Source organism: Syzygium oleosum, unplaced genomic scaffold, assembly GCF_021117445.2.
Source record: "Syzygium oleosum isolate NSW1041296 unplaced genomic scaffold, Sole_v2.1 Sole_v2.47, whole genome shotgun sequence".
Taxonomy (NCBI): Eukaryota; Viridiplantae; Streptophyta; class Magnoliopsida; order Myrtales; family Myrtaceae; genus Syzygium; species Syzygium oleosum.
The window spans coordinates 940,569-948,587 of record NW_026607531.1 but is presented as its reverse complement, the minus strand read 5'-3'; the positions used below and the strand labels follow the sequence as shown (position 1 = coordinate 948,587).

The 8,019-nt window shown below is 46.9% G+C and overlaps 2 pseudogenes; one reads left to right on the top strand and one right to left on the bottom strand.

The window, feature by feature from the left end:
• The first annotated feature begins 714 nt into the window (after positions 1–714).
• LOC130136634 (protein kinase PINOID-like) lies at positions 715–4,749 on the top strand (annotated as a pseudogene).
• Positions 4,750–5,299: 550 nt separating this feature from the next.
• Positions 5,300–7,987, bottom strand: LOC130136633 (protein kinase PINOID-like; annotated as a pseudogene).
• Positions 7,988–8,019: the final 32 nt, after the last annotated feature.

The window sequence follows — 8,019 nt, the reverse complement described above, 5'->3', positions numbered from 1 at the left end:
TCTCATCTCCCGAGGAAGTTGTTGCGTCCTGTCATTCCTGCTCTTTTCATGATCTCCCCTTCTCTACTTACTCCAGTCCCTGTCGTCGTCGCCGCCGCCGCCGCCTCCTCCTCCGCCCGATCGCTGCCATCTCCTCACCGTAAGTTTCTCCCTCTCATCTCTGAGGAGGTTGCTGCATCCTGTCTCTCTTCATGATTTTTCCTTCTCTGCTTGCTCTAGTCCCTGTCGCTGCCGCCGCCTCCTTTGCCGTCCAATCGCCGAAAAATGAGTGAAATCACGTTTGGTAATTTTCAAGGTTTTATCAACATAGTGTCCCGAATAAAGAAAGAGATTGAGATCTCAGTTGGTGCATCAGCTCATTGTCTCATCAGATTGAAGGTAGCTGCATTTATTAATGAGGGCTTTAGAGTATTCAATTGTGAATGTTATTTGGTGATTTTCCTTAATTCGTGTAGGGATACGAAACAATATTGAAGTTGGTCATCCCAAGTGCTAAGATGATGGACAACAAAATAGAGCGAGTAGGGCCTGAGGATTATGGAGCATCCTTTTGACCTAGACGGTAAGAGCAGCTTTGGCAGCAGCTACAACACCTTTAGCCGCCTCTCCTTCGACACGTGGCAGCTCGACCGCTACCATGGCCACGGCTCTGCCTACAACACCGAGGCTCACCGGTCCTCCTCCCCCGCCGTGGCCCACCGGCCCTCCTCCGCCTTAATCCACCGCAGCCCGAGGCTTGGATTTCGTGACTACCGGCTCCACAGCTGCATATGATCCGGTGCCATCAGCACCATCTACCTCTATAACCGCAATGGGGCCTCTGATGACGGAGAGCCATTTTACGCGATGAAAATGGTTGACAAGCAGGCGGCGGAGAAGAAGAAGGAGAGCCGGAGGGTGGAGATAGAGTGGAGGATCCTCAAGATGGTGCACCACCCGTTTCTGCCCACGCTCTACGCTGAGTTTGAGGTCTCCCACTTCTCGTGCATTGTCATGGAGCTATGCTCTGGTGGCGACCTCCACTCCCTCCTCCACAAGCAGCCCAACAAGCGCTTCTCTCTCGCCGCCGCGAGGTACCCCACATTCCCTCTCCAGTCACTGTGTTTGTCCTTTTCTTTCTTTTTTTATTTCAAGAATGTTTTCTCTCTGGTTAACTTCTGCAGTTTTCTCAACGGGTGACCATGGAGTTCTTTCTTCATTTCACGAACCCTTTACATTTTTTCACGTTATGTTGTTTCTAGATCTGTCAAATGGGTGGGTCGGGTCAGGTCGGATAATAAATGGTCTAACTCAAATTGACCCATTAACCCGTTTATGATCCATTTATGTACAATGCAATTTTCTTAACCCATACCCGACCCGACCTGACCCATACCCAACCCATACCCGATCATACCCATATTGCTAAAACACTTTCATTTTTAATTAAATTTAGGAAAATTCATACCCAAACTGAGATGTGAGCGCGGAGTGAGTGAACGCAAGATTGAGCAAGGGCGAGAGAGATGAGTTGAGTTTAAATAAATTGTAAACTCATTTATGACCAATTTACGACCCATTTAACACCAATATTAGACTTATACCCATTTATAACCCATTTACTAAATATAACTAACACATTTATGACCTATTTACTAATATATGGGTTAAGAAATGAGTTTATGACCCATTTTGATAGGTCTAGTTGTTTCGCTTCTCTACATGGTGTGATTCTATATGTTTTGTTCTCATATGCTTTTTTCCCTTTGAGAGGTTACCATATTTTCGCGAGGTACCCCACATTCCCTCTCCAGTCACTGTGTTTGTCCTTTTCTTTCTTTTTTATTGCAAGAATGTTTTCTCTCTAGTTAACTTCTTCAGTTTTCTCAACGGGTGACCATAGAGTTCTTTCAAGAGTGTTTTTTATTTCAAGAATGTTTTTTCTCTTTGGTTAACTTTCTCAATTTTCTCAATGGGTGACCATGGAGTTCTTTATCCAACCAAAAAAAAAAAAACCATGGAGTTCTTTCTTCATTCCACGAACCCTTTACATTTTTTCATGTTATGTTTCGCTTCTCTGCATGGTGTGATTCTCCATGTTTTGTTCTCATCTGCTTTTTTCCCTTTGAGAGGTTACCATATTTTCTGCTTCTGCTGCAATTAGTGATCTTCCATGGATCCTTTTCTTTTAATCGGGTTTTAATTATAATTTCAAAAACAGAAAAAAAAAGAAGAAGGAAAATGAGCCTCGCTTTCAGTGTTTCTTTTTTGTGGTTTGAAGCTAAACCTGTTAAATGGGTGGGACGGGTCGGGTTTGGATCGGGTCATAAATGGTTCGACCCAAATTGACCCATTAACCCATTTATAACCTATTTATGCGTAATGCAATTTTCTTAACCCATACCTGACTCGACCCATAGTTAACCCATACCCAATCAGACCCATATTGCTAAAATACTTCCATATTTAATTAAATCTAGGAAAATTCATACCCAAACTGAGATGAGAGTGCGAAGTGAGTGAGCGCAAGGTTGAGTAAGGGTGAGAGAGGTGAGTTGAGTTTAAATCAGTTGTAAACTCGTTTATGACCCATTTACGACCCATTTATGACCCATTTAATACTAATATTAGATTTCTATCCATTTATAACCCATTTAATAAATATAACTAATCAATTTATGACTCATTTACTAATATATGGGTTAAGAAATGAGTTTTATGACCCATTTTGACAGGTCTATTTGAAGCTCAGACATTCACGAATTTTTTTTTTTAGTTAGAAGATATTCCCGGATTATATACCTGACAATAGCAAGATTATGGTCAGAAGATATTCCCGGATTACCTTTTCGGAAAAAATAATGTAATTCATTTTACTGTAAATAAATTAATAAGAGATTAAGTAGTGAGAAAATAAAAAAAAAGATTATTTTGGGGGGGGGGGGGGGGTGGGGTGGGGTTTTGGTTTTTTCAGGTTTTATGCGGCGGAAGTGCTGGTGGTGCTAGAGTACCTCCACATGCTTGGGGTCATCCACAGGGACCTAAAGCTCGAGAACGTGTTAGTCAGATCGGACGGTCATATGATGCTCTCTGACTTTGACCTCTCCCTATGCTCCGCCGTTATATCCCCATCGACGAATCTGGACCCCTCCTTCGCCTTGCCTACGCCCTCCCAGTACGACCCGCGTCCGCAGACGATCCCTCCTTCCCCTTCACCGTTCTCCTATCTTCCCAGCCTCAACCATCCCTTTTGGTTGTGCAAGAACCAGAACCTCGCCCCGAGCAATCTGGTGTTCGTGGCCGAGCCGGTCGATGCCCGGTCGTAGTCCTTCGTCGGGACCCACGAGTACATGGCACCAGAGATGGCCTCCGGCGGGTCCCAGGCAACGCCGTCAACTGTTGGGCTCTTGGGATCTTCATCTACGAGATGGTCTACGGCCGCACACCTTTCGCTGACACGTCGAATGAGGTCACGCTCCGCAACATCATCCAGAAGCCCCTCGCCTTCCCCGACCGCGACGCGCCCGTCACGACCCATGAGCTCCACACCCGCAACCTCATCGCCGGGCTGCTCTGCAAGGACCCGGCCTGTAGGCTCGGGTCGAGGCGCAGGTCCGCCGACCTCAAGAAGCATCCCTTCTACGAGGGCCTGAATTTCGCCCTCGTCCGGTCATTGACGCTACCTCGGCTTGAGGCTGAGGCGGCGGTGATTTTCAAACAGCCTTCGATTTCTGAGCAGGAAGGAAGAGCGGTTGAATTTCGGCCACGTGTCCAGCTAGACCTGGCAGTTTGGGAGCGTACATTTGTTTTCCTTATTATTAATACTATCTTGAGAAAATACTAGATACTACTATGATTCCACCGTGGCAAAATAAGAGTGCCCTCCGTGCGACACATGTCAGAGGATCCCACCCGGTCAGACACTTCTAATTTTGAAAATATAACGCCTCTTGATCAACCCTCGGGACTCTCGTGCCCCAACTCCTCTCTTTCTCCTCCCGACTCAGAACGTGTGCTCCCTCCAACTCATAGGATAAAGGGAAACTAGCATTTTTGTACTCCTCCGAACCAAACCTCATAGGATAAAGGGAATATTTAAACCCTACAAATCCACATGCACCAAAATTGCACGAAACGAAAATGCGGTCTCAAACCGGCATAAGAGAGAAGGTCATGCATTTAGACCTATGAACGCCGCACTCGCAATCCTTTAAACATCCAAAAAATTCAACACCCACGCCACTTTACCCAAGCACAACCTAGCAAAAATAACCATAGATTTACATCGGCGCAAACCAAAACAGCGAACAGAGAAATAGGAGACTTTTCAAGTACCGGCAATAGAGAGAAGGCCAGAGGAGGTTGTGGTTGGCTAGCCAGTCGTAGAAGACGGGGACGAGGGACTTCCACCGGGCGTACTTCTCGTCGACCACGTACTACTGCCGCGACCTTTTCTCCTTGGCCACCATTGACGACGACGACAAAGACTTCGCCGCCGCCGCCAGCTGAGGCTGTTGGTGGTCTTTGGCTACGGCTTCGCCTTCTGCCATCGCTTCTTCAGGGCTTGTGGCATACAAAGCGTCGAGGCGGAGGCTAGGGCTAAGGCATGGCAGACGCGGAGGCGTCGGCAAGGGTTGGGAGGAGGCGTCGGCTTTGGCGTCGATGTCGGCATCGGAGGGGGTGTCGAAGGAGTCAGAGGGAGTGCAAGTTCTCAGAGTACAGAAGGAGTCGGCGTCGGAGGCAGCGCGTCTTGGAGGAGAGAGAGGTTGAGAGCACGAGCGCGTAGAGGAGCGTTGGCGTCGATGTCGGCATCGGAGGCGGAGGCATCAAAGGAGTCGAAGGGAGCGCACGTTTTGAGTCGGGAGGAGAGAGAGAGGGGTTGGGGCGCAAGAGTGTTGAGGGTTAATCAAGAGGCGCTATATTTTCAAAATTAGAGGTGTTTGACCGGGTGGGACCCTCCGACATGTGTCGCACGGAGGGGCACTCTTATTTTGCCACTCTTATTTTGCCACGGTGAAATCAGAGTGGTACCCAATATTTTCTCATGCATAGGACTTTCTCTCATGTTCGCTTGGTCTAAAGTTAGTTAGGCACGTATTTCGTACACATGATAACCCCTATAAGACATGGACAACCTACTTTCTAAGGCTAAGATAATATTAACAATGAGGAAAACAAATGTACGCTACCAAACTGCCAGGTCTAGCTGGACACATGGCCGAAATTCAACTGCTCTTCATTCCTGCTCAGAAATCGAAGGATGTTTGAAAGTTGCTGCCGCCGTCATTCACCGCCGCCTTAACCTCAAGCCGGGGCGGCTTCAACGACCGGACGAGGGTTTCAGGTCCTCGAAGAAGGGATGCTTCTTGACGTCGGCGGACCGGCCACGAAACCCGAGCCTACAGGCCGAGTCCTTGTAGAGTAGCCTGGCGATGAGGTTGCGGGTTTGGAGCTCATGGGCTGTGGCGGGCGCGTTGGGGCTGGGGAAGGCGAGGGGCTTATGGACGATGTTGCGGAGCGTGACCTCATTCAATACGCCGGCGAAGGGCATGCGGCCGTAGACCATCTCATAGATGAAGATCCCAAGAGCCTACTAGTCAACGGCATTGCTATGGGACCCGCCGGAGGCCATCTTTTGCGCCATGTACTCATGGGTCCCGACGAAGGAATGCGACCGGGCGCTGACCGGCTCGGCCACAAACACCCGATTGCTCGGGGCGAGGTTCTGGTTCTTGCACAATCGGAAGGGTTGGTTGAGGCAAGAAAGACAAGAGAACGGCAAAGGGGAAGGAGGGATCATCTGCGGACGCGGGTCGTATCGGGAGGGTGTGGGCAAGGTTGAGGGGGGGTCCGAAGTCGTCGATGGGGATACAATGGTGGAGCATAAGGAGAGGTCAAAGTCAGAGAGCATCATATGATCGTCCGATCTCACTAACACATTCTCGAGCTTTAGGTCCCTGTGGATGACCCCGAGCATGTGGAGGTACTCTAGCGCCACCAGCACTTCCGCCACATAAAACCTGGAAAAACCAAAACCCCACCCTCCCAAAAAGAAATTAATCTTTTTATTTTCTCACTACTTAATCTCTTATTAATTTATTTACAGTAAAATGAATTATATTATTTTTTCCAAAAAGGAAATAATCCGGGAATATCTTCTTACCATAATCCGGCTATTGTCAAGTACATAATCCAGGAATATCTGCTGACTAAAAAAAAAAGATCCATGAATGTCTGAGCTTCAAACCACAAAAATGAAACACTTAAAGCGAGGCTTCTTTTGCTTTTTTTTGCCGTTTTTAAAATTATAAATAAAACCCGATTAAAAGAAAAGAATCCATGGAAGGTCGCTAATTGCAGCAGAAGTAGAAAATATGGTAACCTCTCAAAGGGAAAAAAAACAGATGAGAACAAAACATGAAGAATCACACCATGCAGAGAAGCGAAACAACATAACGTGAAAAAATGTAAAGGGTTCGTGGAATGAAGAAAGAACTCCATGATTTTTTTTTTTTGGTCGGATAAAGAACATCATGGTCACCCGTTGAAAAAACTGAGGAAGTTAACCAGAGAGAAAAAATATTCTTAAAATAAAAACATTCTTGAAAGAACTCCATGGTCAGCCGTTGAGAAAACTGAGGAAGTTAACCAGAGAGAAAACATTCTTGCAATAAAAAAGAAAGAAAAGGACAAACACAGTGACTGGAGAGAGAATATAGGGTACCTCGTGAAAATATGGTAACCTCTCAAAGGGAAAAAAGCATATGAGAACAAAACATGGAGAATCACACCATGCAGAGAAGCGAAACAACTAGACCTGTCAAAATGGATCATAAACTCATTTCTTAACCCATATATTAGTAAATGGGTCATAAATAGGTTAGTTATATTTAGTAAATGAGTCATAAATTGGTTAGTTATATTTAGTAAATGGGTCATAAATGGGTATAAGTCTAATATTGGTGTTAAATGGGTCGTAAATGGGTCATAAATGAGTCATAAATGAGTTTACAACTGATTAAAACTCAACTCATCTCTCTCGCCCTCACTCAATCTTGCACTCACTCAATCTTGCGCTCTCATATCAGTTTGGGTATGAATTTTCCTAGATTTAATTAAAAATGAAAGTGTTTTAGCAATATGGGTATAATCGGGTATGGGTTGGATATGGGCCGGATCGGGTATGGGTCAAGAAAATTGCATTGCACATAAATGGATCATAAACCGGTTAATGAGTCAATTTGAGTCGGACCATTTATGACCTGATCCAAATCCGACCCGACCTGACCCATCCATTTGACAGGTCTAGTAACAACATAACGTGAAAAAATGTAAAGGGTTCGTGGAATGAAGAAAGAACTCCATGGTCACCCGTTGAGAAAACTAAGGAAGTTAACTAGAGAGAAAACATTCTCGAAATAAAAAAGAAAGAAAAAGACAAACACAGTGACTGGAGAGGGGATGTGGGGTACCTCGTGGGGGCGAGAGAGAAGCGCTTGTTGGGCTGCTTGTGGAGGAGGGAGTGGAGGTCGCCGCCGGAGCAAAACTCCATGACAATGCACAAGAAATGGGAAACCTTGAACTCGGCGTAGAGCATGAGCAGAAACGGGTGGCCTACGATCTTGAGGATCCTTCGCTCCATCTCCACCCTTCGGCTCTTCTTCTTCTTCTCCGCCGCTTGCTTGTCAACCATTTTCATCGCATAAAATGGCTCTCCGTTGTCGGAGGCCCCGTCACGGCTACAGATGTGGATGGTGCTGACGGTGCCGGATCATATGCAGTGGAGGAGCCGGTAGTCGCGGAATCCAAGCCTCGGGTTGCGGCGAATCATGGCGGAGGAGGGCCGGTGGGCCACGGCAGCGGAGGAGGACCGGTGGGCCTCGGTGGCGGAGGCAGAGCCATGGCCGTGGTGGTGGTCGAGCTGCCACGCATTGAAGGAGAGGCGGCTAAAGGTGTTGTAGCTGCTGCCAAAGCTGCTCTCACTGTCCGGGTCAAAAGGCTGCTCCATAATCCTCAGGCCCTACTTGCTCTATTTTGTTG